Genomic DNA, 18,807 nt, shown 5'->3' on the forward strand with positions numbered 1-18,807 from the left:
TATATCCGGGTTAAGCTAATATGGGCGGATACATTGACCCAGGGGATTCATCCGTCTTGGTCTGCTCATTAATTAAGGTTTCAACAGAAAAATCAGTTTTCCATGTCATCAGTGATGCAGCCTATCAGACAACAGAAAACGCCCGTCTTCCTTCAGGCCATTACTTTTTGTTCTCCAGCAGGGATAATTCTTCATCCCAAATGCCAGGTGCACGATATCATGCAAGCGTTGTGGTCAAGGGTCTCGTCGTGTCTGAATGAAGCTGTAAGCGTTTACGAGGCAGAACATTTACTTGCTTGCAGTCTTCTTTTTTCCTGCCTTTGCTGATGCTTTGCTGTGTTTCTTGGCACATTACCACGACCTGTAGATCAGTGAAACAGTGTGAAACTCTGCTGAACTTTCCTGCATGAAATGAATGCTGCAGTTTTTTAACTGGTTTGTCATGGAAATAATCCAACTGTGCGATCTCACTGTTAAAAGTCCCAGTTTACCTGTTCTACGCTGTCCTCCTGACTGTACGCTGCATGTGACATCCTGCTGAGTGAGGAGTGTATTCATTTATCAGCTCCCGTCTTCATTTGTGGAGTCCATTAATGAGGCGTGCCCTGGTAGAATCAATACCTCCGAGAGCTAATGACTTCTCCATGAGGAAATGACGGGGGGTGTGGTGCTGCTAATAGGCTCTTCCATTATCTACATGTTATATTTCTGCTGTGGGCAGTGAGATGAGGACTATCATAAGCTGAAAATGAATATTGAAACTGGTTTAGTGTTTTTTTTTCTTTCTTTCTTTTATAGATGAGTAGGAATGCTCAAATTTAACCCTCCATGATAAATTGGAGTGGGAGGATGATTTGAAGAAAACAGGCAGGTGGAAAGCAGACTCAGAATCAGGAGGGCCAACTCTACAGATTTTTATTCCAGTTAAAAACCTGATGCAGCTCATTTCTCTGATTAATTCCTCTTCTCTGGATGAAGGTAATCAGTCAAATCAGCTGGTGCACTCACAGGTTGAATATAAATCTGCATGCATTTTGCTCTCATTACATATACAGTATCCCAGCTTTTATTTATTTATTTATTTATTTATTTTCTTAAATTGAGATTCCATTGCAATTAAAGGAATTGCACCTTTTTATTGCTACTGTCTAATCAGAAATGTCTGCTCCGGTATGCTTTCGTGTCCTAAACTGAAGTCATTCAAGTGATATAACTGCAGCACCCTGTGTTACCACCATCACACCTTCCTCCCCCTCCTGCCTCCTTTTCAAACCTGGCCCAAGTTTTTCATCGATGTCCTCGAGGAATGAAATAGCCACTCAGTGTTGTATAGTCGAGTGTGTGGTTTTTATTTATTAATTATTGTTATGTTAATGTGGCAAAAAGTAGCAAATTGCTGTTTAATTTACAGTAATTTTGGTTTTGGTTTTACAGTTTTCAGTTTACATATTTACCCATGGTGACCCGTTCACACACATACAAACTTTGCATGACTCCGCTCCATTACAGGCAGCAGACATGCAGTGGACCAATGAGGTCAAAGGGAAAAACCCTCATGATTCCAAACCCCACCAATGGCAGCTCTTCTGTGCTGCGTCCAGCCAATGAACGGCAGGGAAACTTTGTGGCTGTTTTATCTGGCAGCATTTACCACACAATGTGACCTCCAGTTAACGAGATGCCTTTCTGCTTTGAAAATGAGCTGTTATTTGGACAGGCCACATTTCCACATGCAGGCGATGGTGATGGGTTCCACTGTTTGTCCTTTTTTCACGTAAAATGGCTCATTACTCGTGTTTGTGTTCCTCATCAGCAGCTCTAATGACCTTTTCCTGTCAATACAAAGATGTTTTGTTCTTTTGGCAACTGAGAGAAAATTAGCAGGATGAAACTGAAGTGAGGATCATTTTTGATCTTCATCACTGCTGATGTATCTCTCTCTCTCGAATTAAACTTGTGGCAATACTCTCCAAATTGGTCATCATACATTACATTGCATGTACTGTAATTGACATGTGCACTATAGTCAGCACAAAATACTGCATGCATGAATCCCTCTGCAGCTCATCTGCTGCTCTTCATCTCCTTGTCCTTCTTTATGCTCGGTATCGATTTAATAAGTAAAATCCATAAGGGATAATGAGGTTTCCCGGGTTCAGCTCATCGATGTTTTTCATGAAAAGAGCCAGTGTCCCTGAGTTTTACACATTCAGCAGGTATCAAATGTATGATGAGCAATAAATGCTAGTAATGGTTATGATGTTCCTATCATGCCTCAGAGTCCACTTCAAGTAAAATGTTACCAACTTTTTTTCATCCCTTCCCTTATGATCCTCTGTTAGATAGCATATGGAGTCCGGCCATAAATTAGATCCACCTCATACTGCTGGTCCACGGATATTCCCACTACACCTTATATTACACTAACCAGGACAACCTTGAAATCTACAGCAGCCTTTCTCAACAGCTCAGTATCTTCCATTTAATAAATCAAACCACATGAGTCTTAAGAGGCGGTCCAGTGTGTGGGCCGGCGTGCATGCAGATCTAGCCAACACAGCAGCCGTGTGTAGACTAAATCATCGTGTCTGTGTCACATGAGAAGCAGAAGTTGTCTCAATGGCTGTTTCAAATAGCAGTTCAGCTTCCTCTCTATTTGAACATTATATACCATGCCTATAAAAAGTATTCACCCTCCTTTGTAGCTTCCATGTTTTATTGTTTTGCAACACCGAATCAAAGTAGATTTTATGTGGCTTTGACACTAAATTACAGAAGACGATCAGAAAACAAATCTTCACAAAGTGACCACAGTTGATTACCAACAAGAGATACTTGTTTGCAGAAGTACTCACTATGTACTAGGACACACTTAAATCATCAATAGCGCAATCATTAAGACGTGGAAAGAAAATGACACATCTGTAAATGTGAGCATGCAAGAAAGAGATGAAGTGAGGGAGGACACAACAAGCCTGTGACAGCTCTGGTCGCTGAGACCAATACTGAGCTTTTTGGCCATTAGACTAAGCACCATGTACACTGCATGCCCAAAGAAACAAAGCGTCCCCAAAATCATGGTGGGGCAGCATCATGCTGTGGAGATGCTCCTCTGCAGAAGGCTTGTGAGGGGAGAGTGAATGCAATAAAATACAGAGAAATCCTGGAGGCAAAACTGATGCAGTCTGAATGAAACCTGCCACTAGGGAGAGGATTTGTTTTCCAGCAGGACATTGGGCGGAACATGGGAAGAACATTTTTCACATTCCTTTCCTAAAACTCGTTCTTTTTGAGTTTTTCTCGCACATGTGTTCCAAGTCTGCACAAACTCGCTGGTTTCAATCTGATGAATGTCACATGTTCATGAGGATGTGAGTGTTTGCGTGATTTGATCATTTCTATGATTGACACCCCTAAAATTGCCTTATAAAGCTACCTGTTTGTGGGCAGGTTTCATGCATAACATGTTACCAAATTGTGAGAAGAAGAGTGTCATGTCCCGTCGTGTTTGTTGAGGTTTTTTTCACCGGAGTCATGTTGTCTAGCACTTCCTGTTTCATTGTGGAACCTAACTTCCCTCTTGATTTAGGCCCTTGACTGTGTTTCCCGCCTGTCTGATTGTCTGCCCCGCCCTGATTGTCTCCACCTGTTGCTTGTTACCTCGTGTATATATTTCCCCTGTGCCAGATTGTCTTGTATGATCCATGGTTCACGTCAGTCTTGTCTTTGTTACCTTGCCTATAGCCTTGCCTTGTCGACTCAGTCATTTTTGTTTCTTGTTGCCTTTTGAGAAATAGTCTTAGCGCTTTTCGTTATTTTTGATCACAGAACACCTTTTGTTGTAGTTTTGTTAACTGAGAGATTTTTGTTATTAAACCGGCTTCAAGCCTTTTGTTTTCCTAAAGTGTCTGAGAGTCATTTGAGTCCAGCCTCCTTGTGCCGGTGCACTCTGATAAAGAGTTTCACTGCTTTCACTCACTTCCTGCTGTCAAATCTCCGCAGACAGGAAGTAAACAAGTTTTGCTGTGTTACGGGGGCCAGAGGACCCAGAACAATTAGAAAATGTTAATAGTACAACTGCCATTGACGTTTCATCACAGCCAAGCTGCACTGTGACAGTCAGTGAGACACAAAAACCGCCTGTGCCACTTGTAAATTTAATTTGCAGCGAAGAGGAAATTTTTAACTCGAGAAAATTGGATGCCAAAATTTTCTTGAATCAGTTGCGTGTGCCACTTAAAAACAAATCTGTTCGTACGAGTGCTTCTTGCATGAGGCCCAGTGAGTGTGAGCACAAAGCCAAATCTATGATGGAATGGCCTCAAAACAACAAAGTTAAAGTCCTGGAGTGGCTGAGTCAGCGTTTAGATCTCAATCCAACAGAGAATTTGTGGCTGGACTTGGAAAAAGCCTGGTGGAGACCTGTCCACACAAGGCTGTGATTGCTACCAAATGTGTATCCTCGAAATACTGACTTGGAGAGGGCGAATGCAAATGTGAGTCTTTGTTGATCAGTGTCAGAACACCACATTAAATCTACTTATCATAGTTGTAAGACAGAAAAATACTGATATATTTGGCACTATTTCAGTAAAATACAAAATCAAATCACACTCAAATATGATTTTTTTTTACACTTGTTTATGAAAAAAAACCATTGGGATGGAAATGCATTGTAGAAAGTCATGATACCCTTGTAAAGTCTTTCAGATTTGGAGGTGTGGATATAAAACGTGGATATGTTAAAGCTACAGCTATGTGCTGTAACCCGTGCGTGCTTGTGCTCTCATCTTCCTTGTGTGTCCGCATATGGAGCTGTCCTATGGCTCACCTTGTGCCTGTGGAATTATTCACGAGGCAGTTACGCTCAGTTATGCGTCCATTAAGCACCATCTGCAGCCTGCTGGGGCAAGAATGGAGGGAGAGAGAGGGATGGGATGGGATGGGAGAGGAAAGATAGACGAAGGAAGAGACGCTGGAGAGAGAGAGAGTGAAGGGCATAAAAGGGGAAAGCGAGGGATATGGTTGGAGTAATAGATGATGGAAGGAGTAAAGGGGGGAGGGGGAGTGAGAAAAGATGAGAGCAGCAGATAAAGTGAACAATAAAAGGCGGGTGTTTGGTCGAGGATGAAGGGAAGCTGCTGTCTGCATGTGTTTTGCATATCATCTGTGAGAGAAAGGGGGTGTGTGTGTGTGTGTGTGTGTGTGTGTGTTTGTGTGTGGCCCCTGTCTGACAGTGTGCATCAGTGAGTGTGTTGGTGCGGTTGTTGATTTCTGTTCACAGATTACCTGCGGAAATGGGCTCCCCTTCCTCTGTAGGGGCGTTACCCCGGCAACAGATGAGCAAAGGCAACAGTAGTTGGTGGTGTGTCTGTTATGATGCCTGTCGTAGCAAGATCACACCGAAGTCAGACGCATAATCATGAACTCATGATCACAGGCGGCCAAGTGCTGACACACCAAACAGAGTGGAACAAAGCAGATCCACTGACCTCTGCGCAAAACCAGACACTCAGTTCAGCTTCACTTCCTCCTCGAAAACCTGAAGGCTGCAGTTTGAATTCATGCAGCAAACAGCACCACTTTTTATGTGTAGATTTTATGTGCTTGTGCGGCATCCTTCGTAGACGCGATCACCTTTTAAATATGTGGATAACAGCGCACATTCTCAGACTGTCCCTCCTGGACATTCAGAGTGTCGACTGTTTACGTTAAAGATAACAGAAATATTTGTGTAAGGAATGAAAAAAGGAGCTGGAGACTCACCTACTAACGTCCCGACCGACCCAAATCAACACAAACGCAAAGCTACTTTTCCCCTGCTGCTGAAAGGTTGCAAAGAGTTTTTTTTATGGAGAGAGCACATTGCACAAGGTTACTCATAAAAGCTTTACATTTTTGACAAAACGGTAGCTTTTATTAAACTTCCCCATTTAATGCATCTTCCTAACATGTTTGGACTCCTCCACAGGAGCAATTTACTGAGATAAGAGAGCTGATAAAATGTTGTACTTTTAGTCCTCGAAGAAGAACCAATGTTGAGTCATTTTGAGACTTTGCCAGTTACCACTTATTTCCTTCTCTGAAAGGTTAGAAAGGTTTGTTGTAGATGGTTCCACGTCGATGAAAGTAGAATTTGTCAGCTTCAGTCTGCCTTCAGTTATCTCCTTGTCATTGCCGTTATCTCTTACTTTGTCCAAGTGACAATGACCTCGTCGAAGGGTTAATTGTGTCTCTTTGCTTTGAAAGCTCACATAGGAAAGTGCCGTTCATCACGCCTCTGTGACTGCCAGCAAATGATGCTAATTGGGTTTCAACCTCACATGACCCTCCCACGTGTTATCATGAAATCTATCTTAAAGTAAACTAATTCTCTAATTGGTGGATGCTCGTGTTGTTAAGCATGAGCAGACATGCTATTCAAAAAGCTATTCATCCAGCAACAATTCTATTCAGTTTTTCCTTTTAAGTGCAAGCTTTTTCCCCTGGGTCCGTGTTACAAAAGCTCAGGCAAATGTAGCATCCAACAAATATTGAATTTAACGAAGCCAGGCGACACAGTGGCAGTGTGCTCGATGTGCCTGGGGCAGGTTTGTTTGCTTTGTTAGACACTTCAAAATTCCAGTAAAAAAAAAAAAAAAAAATGAAGACACCGAGAATGAAAACATTTTAGGTTTCAAATAACTTTGATGTCTTCTGACAGGCGAGCCATATGGCTCTGCATTAACTAATCCTTCTCGTTTCCCAGACATTCCTAAATGGATTATCTACTTGGCTGCTTAATACTATTTCATTTTCATTCTGTCACACTGAGTCCTATCCCCATACATCACTCACACTGGGATTCAATTAGCATGGCAGTAATTAAGCAGGGGCTGTTTCTCCCTCAAAGACACACAAAATTATTTGACAGCCTGCCAGTAGAAGTGCGTGTGTGTGTGTGTGTGTGTGTGTGTGTGTGTGTGTGTGTCGTTTTGACAGAGAGAGTGGGTGCTTGAAAGAATTTAAGAGGAGGATACTGTTATGTCAAATGTTGTCTGTTTGTCTGATATCACCCTCACTTGTCACCACACAACATAATTGTGTCAGCCAACACACACACTCGCACACACACACACACAGCTGTGAAGTTTGCAGGAATACCTAACAGTGTGAGCTTTATTACCACAGTTTATCAAATATACAATCAGCACAATATTTTGTCTGGGTGTGACCATTTTCAGTTTAAGATTAAATGTGTTTTTTCCTGAAGGGAAACTGGGTCGCTGCGTGTGAGAGTAATTCTAGCAGCAATCCAGTAAATGAGAGTGCAAAAGGACTTGATGCTGTTGACAATTTGTCTTTTGTCCTAAATGCTCAAACATGTAAACAGATCACAACTTAAAGAGACACTCCAGCTATTTAGTATTACACTTCCCATAAGACTCCATTGTCTGTTACACCGCTTTCACTGTCATGCACTTCTCCAGAGCTGCAACGGTTAGTCGCTCAGTCGACCGAAAGAAAATTAACCGCCACCTGTTATAAAGATTGATTGATTCAGTCAGTGTCAAACATTTGCTGGTTCCAGCTTCATTGTAAGGATTTGCTGCTTTTCTTTGTCATTTATTTTTGTAATTTTTGACTGTTGGACTAAATGAGAATTATGAAAATAATCAGCAGATTGATGAAAGTTATTGTGGCTTTACAGTTTTCACTGACATACTGTATGCCGCTGATTCTAATATGCTGCTGCTGTGTGCCACTTCTGCTGCATTGACAGGTAGCTCTTTTCACTGTTACATTGCGGTGGTGTGCCATTTTTGTCCTAGTGTCATTCGTCAGTTCTTTGTGGTGTGTATGTCAGACAAATGGTGTGTCTGCGGTGTTCGACTGGCATATGGCACTTCCCACTGGCGTATGTGGCAGCAGCATGGCAGACACATGGCACATCACTCATATCCCACTGACAAACTTCCATTTCTTACTGGATGTGCTATTTATAAGCATAGAAGGCTACTCCAGTGTGCATCTTTTAAACATTCGTCTTTTTATAGTTAACATTCACCAGTTCAGTCTTCAACAGTCTTGACTCTACATCTCGGAGCAGATGTCCTCCCACCTCTTAATCAAGACTCCTGTTTTTACTTCTGTTCTCAGTTTGATGTCAAAGTGATGGATAATATTTTTGCCAGAGGACTAAATTACTCTGGACTCACTTGTCAGTCAAATATCTACACACACACACACACACACACACACACTAGCACACAAAGTATTTCAACAGAAGAGAAAAGTCCAGCATCTCGGAGCACCCACAGTCCCTCACCTGCTAGTTTGAGTAGCCAATCATCCATCAGCCCTGTCTCCCACCGAAACAACTGCGTGGTTCTTTGAAGTAAAATCTAATTATTGCTGCGGCACTTCTCCACGAACACTGCGTGTGTGTGTGTGCGCTTATGCCTCAGAGCAAGTGTGTGTGTGTGTGTGTGTGTGTGTGAGAGAGAGAGAGAGAGTGTACACCTATCAGAACTCCCTCTGGTGAACATGACAGAAGAGATGGGGAGAAAGAACAAGCTGCTCAACCCTGCTTTCATCTTCTCCCCCCTTTTTACTGCCTGGAAACTCGGCTCTGACACATAAAAAATCATCACAGCCGTGTGTGAGTGTGTGTGAGTGTGTGTGTGTGTGTGTGTGTGTGTGTGTGTGTGTGTGTGCATGTGTGTGTGCATGTGAGAGAGACATTGTTACATATTTCATGTTGCTGATGATGATCGCAGGAGTTATCATTCCGCTTGCATCCGAGTGTTTGACAAAGCAGCCCTCGTGTGTGAGGGACAGCAGGCATGTGTTAGTCTGTTTTGGTTGAACGCTGTGTGACACGTTTGGAAGCAGCTTTGGTGACTTGACAGATTGTGTGCGTGTGTATGACATGCTCTGTGTGTGTTTGTGTGCGTGCGCTTTCATTTAAATGTGTTATTACACTCTTTGAAGCTCTTAAGCTGACTGATGGTTGTGTGTGCACATCTTGGTGAATGATGAGCCAGTGTTGTTTGTATGTTTATGATAGTGTGTGTGTGTGTGCGTGTGTGTGTGCTGTGTTCGTTTTTGTCGTGAAGCTACCCTCTGCAAGCATCCAGCACCTGTGTCTTCTCTCCGCCGTCGATGGAGACAGATAGAGTGCTGGAAACGCTCGGCAGCAGGATATGAAATATGCTAATGAACCAACATAATAATAACCCATCATCGCGCACACGGCAGAAAGAAAATGAAAAACTTAACGAAGGATTTTGTCTTTTTACGACCTTGTTTCAAGACAAAATTTAAATTATCTCATCCTTACCGAGGGGAGCTTTTGCTGATGTTGAGAAATAGTGCTTGCATCAGGATAGTTCAAGCCGTATTCTGACATCAATCAGAAGGAAAACAGGCTTTTCTTTCTGTTTAAGGGCACACACCGAACACTAACGCTTCCTTACAAAATCTTTAAATTTCCTTAACAACATTTCTCATGTATTTCCTGCAGTTTTAAGGGAGTATAAAAGCCACCACGCCTCACCTCAGCAGGGGGAGATGCATCGTAAACATTTCCTGTTATCGCTTAGTGGTCTGCAGAGACAGATAAAACCTATTTCAGGACACTAAAAACATATTTAAATCATCCTTATTAAAACCGACAATATTCTTAAAGAACAGGCTTCAGGGAAATACCAACATTTACCCCCCGGAGTGTGCATATGAGCATCACTTATTTAGGCACCGTCTCCAAACTTCTTCATAATCGAGTACAAGCAGAAAAAATAATCCTCTGACATGATAGAGAAAATCCATTTTTCAAGTTTGTGACACGTCCCCATCTCGTCATCATCTCCTCTCAATGTATTACAAAAAATCATTTTAAATGTTTTTAGATGAAAATCTTCTTTGGGGCAGTTTGGTAAATCCACCCATCATAGAAAACTTGACCATTAGCTTCTGGGTTGTTGGAGCTAACGACTAATATCACTGCAGAGGGACTGTGTTTGGCAAAAAGTCAAGATAAAGATACGATTCTTGCTGTATTTGCTGAGCCACTTCCAGCCAAGTGAAGGTCTCTGATGCTCTATTCCCCCGACACACACACACACACACACACACACACACACACACATTTGTAAAACAGTGTTCATTCCTGGTTAAAGTAAAACAAGCATCACGTTAATGTTTATTACTCGCAGCCTGTGTTCATTTGAATAATGAATCCTCTATGGGACAGATTTGTTATTATACACTTAATAAAATATGCACATATTGCAAGGCCACTGTAATCAAATTCTGAAAAATGAATACGGACTCAAACGCTGATCACTCCTCCATCAAATGAAATAAAGGAGACTTTTAAGCAATTCATTTTGTTTCGGACCGTCAGAGAGCCATTTCTCTTTTGAAGAATCACTGGGTTCATTATTGATGCTCACCAGGAGCTGTGCTTAAAGACACCGTAGTGCCCCTTCATCAACTGATTGCAAAACATGTCTAATTAAAAATAACGCAGAGTGGAATTTGTAATCAGCGGAAAGAACTTGGACTTGTTCTGTGCAGTGTCTGTATTTCATGTTTACAACTAGTGTTGTTCATTCTCTTCAAGCTACACGGCTAAATCCCTTGTTCACTCTTTGCCTTCAAGAACACTGCGACCATCTGCTGCTGGTTTATTGGAGGTTTCCAGCATACCTGAGGTCACCTGCTCCCTCCTGCCACCGATCCACCTGCACACCACACTACTGCACTATATAAACCCTCTTCGCTCCAGTCTTTGCCACATCAACTGTTCACCTTTGCGGTGTCTAGTCTGGCCTCCTGATCTGGGACCATGCGGCCTGTTCAGGTGAGTTTGCGTTGTAAGATACAGAGTTGGCTTGTTTTTTGATCTTTTTGGTTGTGTCCCTGTTTTGTTTGCTTCTTGAAGGAAATGTTAGGGTTTGTTTTCCTGCTTTGTTTGCTTTTTGAAGGAAATGGTAGGGTTTGTTGCTTCTTGAAGGAAATCTTAGAAGAGTTTTGTTTTCTACCCCCTACCCGAACAAGGGTCTGTATCCAATCCCTACTTTCATCTTTGACTCTACCTCTGTATTTTCTACCCCCTACCCGAACCAGGGTTTGTATTCCCACCCCGCTTTTATTGGTGCAGTTGGTGAGAGGCAGGGGTAGATGATGGTAGTGTGGCAATCGGCAGTTACATGTGGCATCTAGGCCTGTGGTAGCATTGTAGCAGCTAACAATAGCTAAAGCGGTGGTAGTATGATAGCATCTTAGCAGTTAGTATTGGTAGCTAGCAATTAACATTAACAGTATAGGTGAATCTAGCTTTATTGTCTTCTTCTGTTCCTCTTAGCAGGTAGCGGTTAGCACGTAACATTAGCTAAATGGTAGCATCGGAACTGGATTGTCTTCTTCTGTTCTTCTTAGCGGTTAGCATTAGCACTAGCAATAGGTAAATGGCAGCATCGGTACTGGCCACTACCTGGAGCATCTCTGGGTCAGTTGAACGTGGCAGTGCTGTTTGGATTGTGTAGGAGCAGTGTGAACTGGCACTAGGGGGGGTGACTCTGGGACGCCGGAGTTCACCGCCTAGCCTCCTGGAGGTGTAGTGGGACTAAGTAGGCGAAACACTGTTGAAGGGAGGTTTCCACCTGATGACCCCCAGAGATGTGTTAGGAATCACTGCTCTTTGGCAGGTATAGAGGCAGATTAGAGCTCCAAGGTTCTTCACTGAGAATGAATCCTCTTTTTGAGCACAAGTATCTTGTGTTTAAATTAACTTGTGCTTGCATCAGTGTTTCAGTGATTTTTGATTGTTGTTTTTTTCCCCTCTCTATCTCAGACTGCCTCCAGCCGTGCCGTACCTGGATGCTCTGCCGTAAGCCAGCCAGCTCTCTCTATCTCGTTACACCTGTTCTTCTTCAGCTGACACTCTATGCAATAAACTGTCCCACTCTGCGCCTCTGTTTCCATGCTCTGCCTTGGGTTTCCGACAGCACCCACTATGACAGTTTTATCTTACATTCAGCCTGCCATTGGGTTATTTGTGTGCATGTAAAGTGACGACTGCTCTGCCTGACAGGTGTTCAACAGAGGAGGCGAAGTTGGCACCGAGTCCCCAAGAGAGACGAGGACGCCTTTTGGGTGAGGAAGCTTTTGATTTGTAAATGAATTCATTCCCTTGTTGGAACAGAACAGGCAAATCATCTGGGTGTATTTACATACCTGGCATGCCACGTGTGTTTGGAAATGGCACCTGAGATAGATTGCAATCAGTCATAGTGTTGCTGATGCCAGTGGCGGGGCGTTGGCCTCAGCACGCTTCGTGAGATGTTTACCGTGATCTTTGAATTGTTTTAAAAGCTAAAATGAGATGAAATTACTGAAAAATGAGACTGGATGCACCAATCATATAATAATTACTTAGTTTGATGTGTTTAGTTGCCAAGACTGTTAATCCAATAGTTTGCCTAAAAATTGTTTATTTATGAGATTATTACACGAATCAACAGCATCAAGGTTCTGCACATGTTGTTCTAACACAACTAACAGACAAAAGATAAAACACAACATACAGGAGTAAAGTTGCAAGAAAAATAAGAGAAAAAATGAAGAAACATGGTGCAACACTGTGTAAAGAAACAATCCAATCAGACAAGGGAGAGAGACGGCCCATTTAACCTCCATCCAGTCTCCTCCTGATCATAAATACTGTGTTTTACTGCGGCTGAATTCACAATATACTTGTTCTCATTTACATATTTTTTTCTGTTTCTGTCGTCACACAACAGAACAAGAATGAAATCTGACTGCAGCTCGTACATACTGTGTTGACCAGCGGGCAGTACTGAGCTGCAGATTAAATCATTGTTTTCTGATCTCGCCATCGTCGTAAAATAACCAAAACACAGGTTAATGGCAGCAGAGATATTTATTTCCCAGATACTTCTTGTTTCCCTGTTATATTAAGAGCACAAAGATATGACCTTCATGACTTTTAGTTTCAAATGTTTAAAATAATAATATATGATTAATAATTTATATGTAAGGAGTGAACAGGCTAGTGAACATATGAAATCCTCACATTTATCCTCACCTCTTGTTGCTGTATGAACAAATGCTAGCGCTTCCAAAAACGTCTTCCTTTCAACCAACAATCCAAGCTCAGCAGCAGAAAACGCTTTCTCTTGCTTTCCAGACATTTGCAGCACGTTCAGAAACAGCCTGGCGGTCTCATACTGTGGGACTTCAGTGTCTGAGCTTACATCATGTGTGTATTCACATCTGTAAATACATACTTGTTAAGTTTTCCATCTTTATTGAATTGCAGTACTGTGCCCCTTTGCATAAAACGTGAATCCAATAAGAACATTTAAAACATAGGGTAACAAAGTGAATGTCAGCAGACCTGAAAGCTTTTAGAAACTAAGAACCAAAGAAAGACGTAAACAGGCTGATTCTGTTTTTTTTTTTTTGTAATGAATGAGCTGAACAAGTAAATATACCTTCCCTCAGGATAAATACATGCAAAACACAGAGATTAGTTTGTTTATGTGTACACATACAGTATTTTCATTCACAGGGTTACTTTGAGTCATTTGACCACTAAACTCATCCATTTAAAGCTTCCTGTAAATCTCAGTTTTACCTGCCACGGGCAACACTGAGTACTTAGTTTATACAGCTGCATATTTTACTGTTGTGAGGCTTAAATCCATAAAATGTAAACTGAGAACTTGTTTGCAACTTTCAGCAGATTGTCACACCTGCTTTTTGCAGAGAGACGTAAAGTTCTGCTCGGTCATTGACTTTTCAGTCCTGACACAATCTGAAGTAACCTGTGTGACAGTTTGTATTGTACCTCAGCCTTCACAATGCACTCGCTTTTTCATCTGTACTGTGGTTCTGTCTGTCCTTGAGAAGTGAATCAAAAGCCTCTAATTCAGCTGCAGTTCTCCTTTCTGTTTTCACTTTCTTTACTTCAATAGCTGAGGACAGACACATAACAATTTGTCAGCAGCTTCAGGACGTAGACAGCCCCCTGTTTCTCTCTGCAGATTCATGAAGTCAGGCCGGTCCTTAAGCTGCAGACTTTGCTGTGGATGGTGCTTTGTAGCTCATGGGGGTAAAGCATAGCAACACATCTGAGTGATATGACCTGAAGACAACTGCAGTGGGTTGGATTTGTTTCTATACGCACTGACAGAACGACGTGAAGGAAGAGGTGCTGCGACAGAGTCACCATTCTCTGTTAACCAGACAGAAAATGTCCTCAGCTCTCTGAACTACAACATCTCATTATTGTAGAACTACTGTGATGAGCAGAATTAGGGTGATGGGATTTTCTCTGATAATAGTTGAGGTATTGCTTTTTGTACAGTTAAAGTCCACATGTTTCATTCGTTTCACGTCTCTCTCTCTGTGTCTTTGTTAGAGCTGAGCTGGGCGTGGCCACCTGCACACCTGAGGCTCATCAGTAATCAACCTCCACAGTATAAAAACCCCAGTTCTTCACTCTTGTCCTTGCCAGATCGCCTGTTATTCCATTCCACTTTGTCTCGGCTCACTCTGCTCTTGTTACCTGTGGTTGTGATTTTACCAGATGATTCCTTCTCCTGAGCTCATACCTGTGCGCTCTCCTCATCCTAGAAAACCCTGAACCATCACCTGGATCTCCTGCCAAAATCAGCTAACTCTCTGTGCCTCGCCACACCAGTCCACCGCTGAATTTACTCTCGTTAGGACCAAATTCTTTAGATATCAACAGTGGAAAAATGTCAAATGAATTACTTCATGAAGCCAAACAACACAGATATATCATAAGCTACCAGGGAAGACGTGTGTAGGGAGGAAGATTTGGTGACCAATTCCAGTACTTGGAGGGAGTTCAGATGGAAACTAATAAAAACATGCTTTCAGAGTTTTTTACTGGACTATACAGTTCCTGGACTGAGCCACCGCTGGACTTTGCTCCTGGCAGCTGTACAAAGAACCACATTTATTAGCATCACCAATATAGATCACCTATCTCCCAGGATCAATCATGTCAAGATTCTTATCTAGAGAACAATGGCAGCAACAACCCCAGCTAATCCTAGAGATTTTTATTTCACACTCTTTCTAGAAATGATATTGAATTATACAGTCCTCCTCTTGACTAGAAAGACTCTGGTTTTCATTTAGATTTTCTACACAGTCCTCCTTCTTGGCTTTGTAGTCCCTCAACAACTGCAGTGTATAATTTCATGAGATGCCAGAATCTGAATCATCCTTATTCACCCGGGAATATGGTGCTACTGTAGACCTGCAGTGAGACATCACAGCAGATCTGCCTGGCACAGAAAAGGACCACATGAGCACAAAACAGACAGTGCTGCTTACGGACATTCAACCGTGCACACTGTGCAGACGCAGCAGCAGTCAGTGTCTTCAATGCAACTGTGATGCTGTTGTTGCTGCAGAGAACTAGTAATATGGCTGATTATTGGATACTTTAGCAGCCCTCATCATTAAATCTGGTTTCTTCCTACCTGGGTCTTACAGTCTGTAGTCTGGCCATCATTCCTAGCTGTAAATAATCAGATTGTCGTTCATGAAACAATCTCACCGCTCAGTCCAATTAGTAGCTGTTCACAAGCTATCGCAAGATCTTCCTCAGCAGATGTTTCTTTTCCCCTGTAGAAGATTTGCACTCATTCTGAGATCAGTGCAACATCAGTTGAGCTACGTTGTCTTTAATTGGATGGGTAAAAATTTGGGGGGCAGGTTGTGAGAATCTGGGATACTTTTTGTACACAGAGGCACATGCTATGGATCATTTTCCCTGCTTCATTTCAGCTATATAAAAGCTACATATGGCCAGTATTATGTCCCTAAGGTGAACATGTGCACTTTAAAACAAAGTGTTACATGAGATTTATTTGATGTTATGGCATTTCTCTGCAAAGTTAATTGTGGGGTGTTGTTTTTCACCTTTATTGATCCAGGGAAGATTTACTGAGCAGCAGTTTAAATTGTTCGTTGCCTCCACAATAACACACTTACATGCATTCACACTTGGACACTGCCAGATGTAACAGCAATCTGCCACTGTTTACCTCTGAGCAACTCCGCAGGAAAAGTCGAGCGTAGGGTGCCAAGTGCAAGAGTACATGGAAAGTAGTTGTCAGAGTCGCAGAGAGTTTGTATTCAGTTTCCCTGCTTATGTTTCCCCATCTGGTCCAGAGATTTGAATGCCTCAGCAATTCTTCCTTTATGGCTCCTTCTGTCGTGGAAAATATGGTCAAACTTTATATGAAGGCACATATATTCACTGTTAACTAGTTGCTTTTTCGCTTTTTTTAGTACTATACTGGCTCTGTATTAGTCAATAAGGCACAACAACTTCCTTATATGGTATCAATAAGCAGTAATTAGGAGGTAATTTAGGGAAAACTCTCAGTTAATGGCCTAGTAGTTGTAGAATATGGTCATGCAGAATAAGGCATTAATAAATGCTTTATAATGACTGATAAAGAGCCAGTATGTATGCTAATAGGGAACTAATTAATGGTGAATATGTGTACGTCAATGTAAAGTGTTACAGAAAATACTGAAATGTTAATTTAATGAGAATTAAATGAAATAATTTTGTTTGGGACAGACAAACTAAAGTTATTAGAATTCCCAGACCACATCTGAACATTTGAAAGTGGACCCGCGATCGTGTTTCTTCCGGTCTTAAGATGAGTCGCCCTCATTTGTGTGGTGTCAGAGCCATTTAAAGCACCACTGCACCACCCGACAACCATCTGGTATGTTAACAACAGGCCATTAAAGGAGCAATAATAATCAAACAAAAGTCACAGTCAATGAGCTCCGATTGTGACAAAGTGGCAGATTAATCGGAGGGATCCACCTCAACGAGGGAATAGCTGCTATATTTTAGTTTCCACTGTTTTTCCCATCTGTATTTCACATCCTGTTTGTTATAGCTGCTGACTTTCTGTACACCTACTTTAAACATCAAAGCCTCCCTGTTAGGCATCTGATGGGTGCCACATGGTTTTGGATGTCCGGTGAGCCCGAGAACTACACCTACTGGGAGATGAAGTCCATCTGGCAAGACACCAGTCACTGACACCAGCTCTACCTTCCCCTGGAGGGATCTTCCACGTCGAGATCACCATCACTTCATCTGTTTGAAAGGTGGGGTCCACTCATCCAATCCTGTCATTTTACTTACTTGTCAAAAGCTGTGTTTTACCCCTTCTACTGGTGTCAGGACAGACTTTCAGAGAGCACCAGACCAGAAACTGAGGCAAGTTAATGGGAAGATAAGCTGCTCGTATGGATCAGATAGTTTAGTACGTCTTCTGATCCAAAGTTGACTAAAAGGTTACAGTGGTTTTAAAACTCTTGCAGTACTGATGAATATTGCACTATTTTATAAGGTTACACGAGAAAAAGAACAGTTCAGGACTGACAAAGCCGCTGTGTGGGACCTAAGATGCTGTTATAACAAATTCAGGGTGACAACAGTGCCTCTGTCCTGCTATTTATATGATTTGGGGACATTTAAACTCTAATGTCTAACGTTACGCTTGTCAAACTCCTCATCCTCAATTTATTATCTCTTGTAAGAATGAAGCATACTTTGCCATTTGAAAATAGAAAAGTCTGACTGGTGTGGTTCTTGTTATAGCATGTTTAGTATGTTTTTAAACTATTCACAGGCTGATGTAGAGTGATTACATTTTTACTGGGCCTAAATAGCCTCTGCGGTCTTTTAGCATGATATCATGTACGTAGGCATCATCGACAACTGATTCCCCTCAAATGGAAAACAGCTTAACCAGGAAGTTTTATAAGATCAGGAAACCTCTTTTGTCCTATTTTCAAATAAAATGTGAGAAATCCCCAATAACATGTTCAATGTTGTGTTGCATTATTCTCTCTTACATTCTCCCTGATGGATGGGATGGGTGTAGGCTGATGCTTGGATGCGCTGTAAAGTGAATTTTTCCAAAAGACCTCGCCTTTCCAGTCAAAAAAAAAAAAAAAAAAAATCAAGGTAAGCATTTTCTTTAGCTTGAGGACTCGACGCATTTCAGGTGAAAATTAGAGTGAAAACTCCACTGAACATCTTTGATTGTCCCTGGAGTTTTTCATCCAGCTACAATCAGCAGAAGACCATACCGCATGTGTTTCCCCACTGAGGCCTGCATAAACTGGATCTGTCAGCTCATAAAGAACAGAAATACAATTTGTGGAGTACGTTCATTATTCCTCCACTGAGCGTCGATAAAGGACCGGGAGCAGAGTCAGAAATTCAAACTGTCCTTGATAAAGTTCTTTCCAGTAAATGCTTTTGTAGCTTTCACTTTACAACCTCACATACACACCAGCCTGTCCATCCCATTTGTACCATAACTCCATCTTACATACTGCATTTCCTTAAAGTATTAAATTTAACAGTAATTTGCGGGCTCTATAATACAACCAACGAAGTAAAAATCACATGCTGCTGTCCGTCTTTGGCTTTCACTTGTCACCCAACAAAATCAGCATATTCCTCCATTATTCAGTAATAAACCCCCAGAATATACCAGCAGTTGCTACCATTTAACTGTGATTTATTTGATAGAAGCGCGTGTTTATGAGTATGAAGATGATGTTTTTGTCGGAGAGGCAGAGTGTCTGAGAGATAAAACAGTGCCAGGAGGTGTTTTCTTATTAAGCTGTGAATAACTGATGTGGATCAACAGTAAGTCAATTCATTAAGACCTCTATCTAAGACCTCCAAAGCACAAAACCGTCATCCCTCCAGGC

Source organism: Chelmon rostratus, chromosome 24, assembly GCF_017976325.1.
Source record: "Chelmon rostratus isolate fCheRos1 chromosome 24, fCheRos1.pri, whole genome shotgun sequence".
Classification (NCBI taxonomy): Eukaryota; Metazoa; Chordata; class Actinopteri; order Chaetodontiformes; family Chaetodontidae; genus Chelmon; species Chelmon rostratus.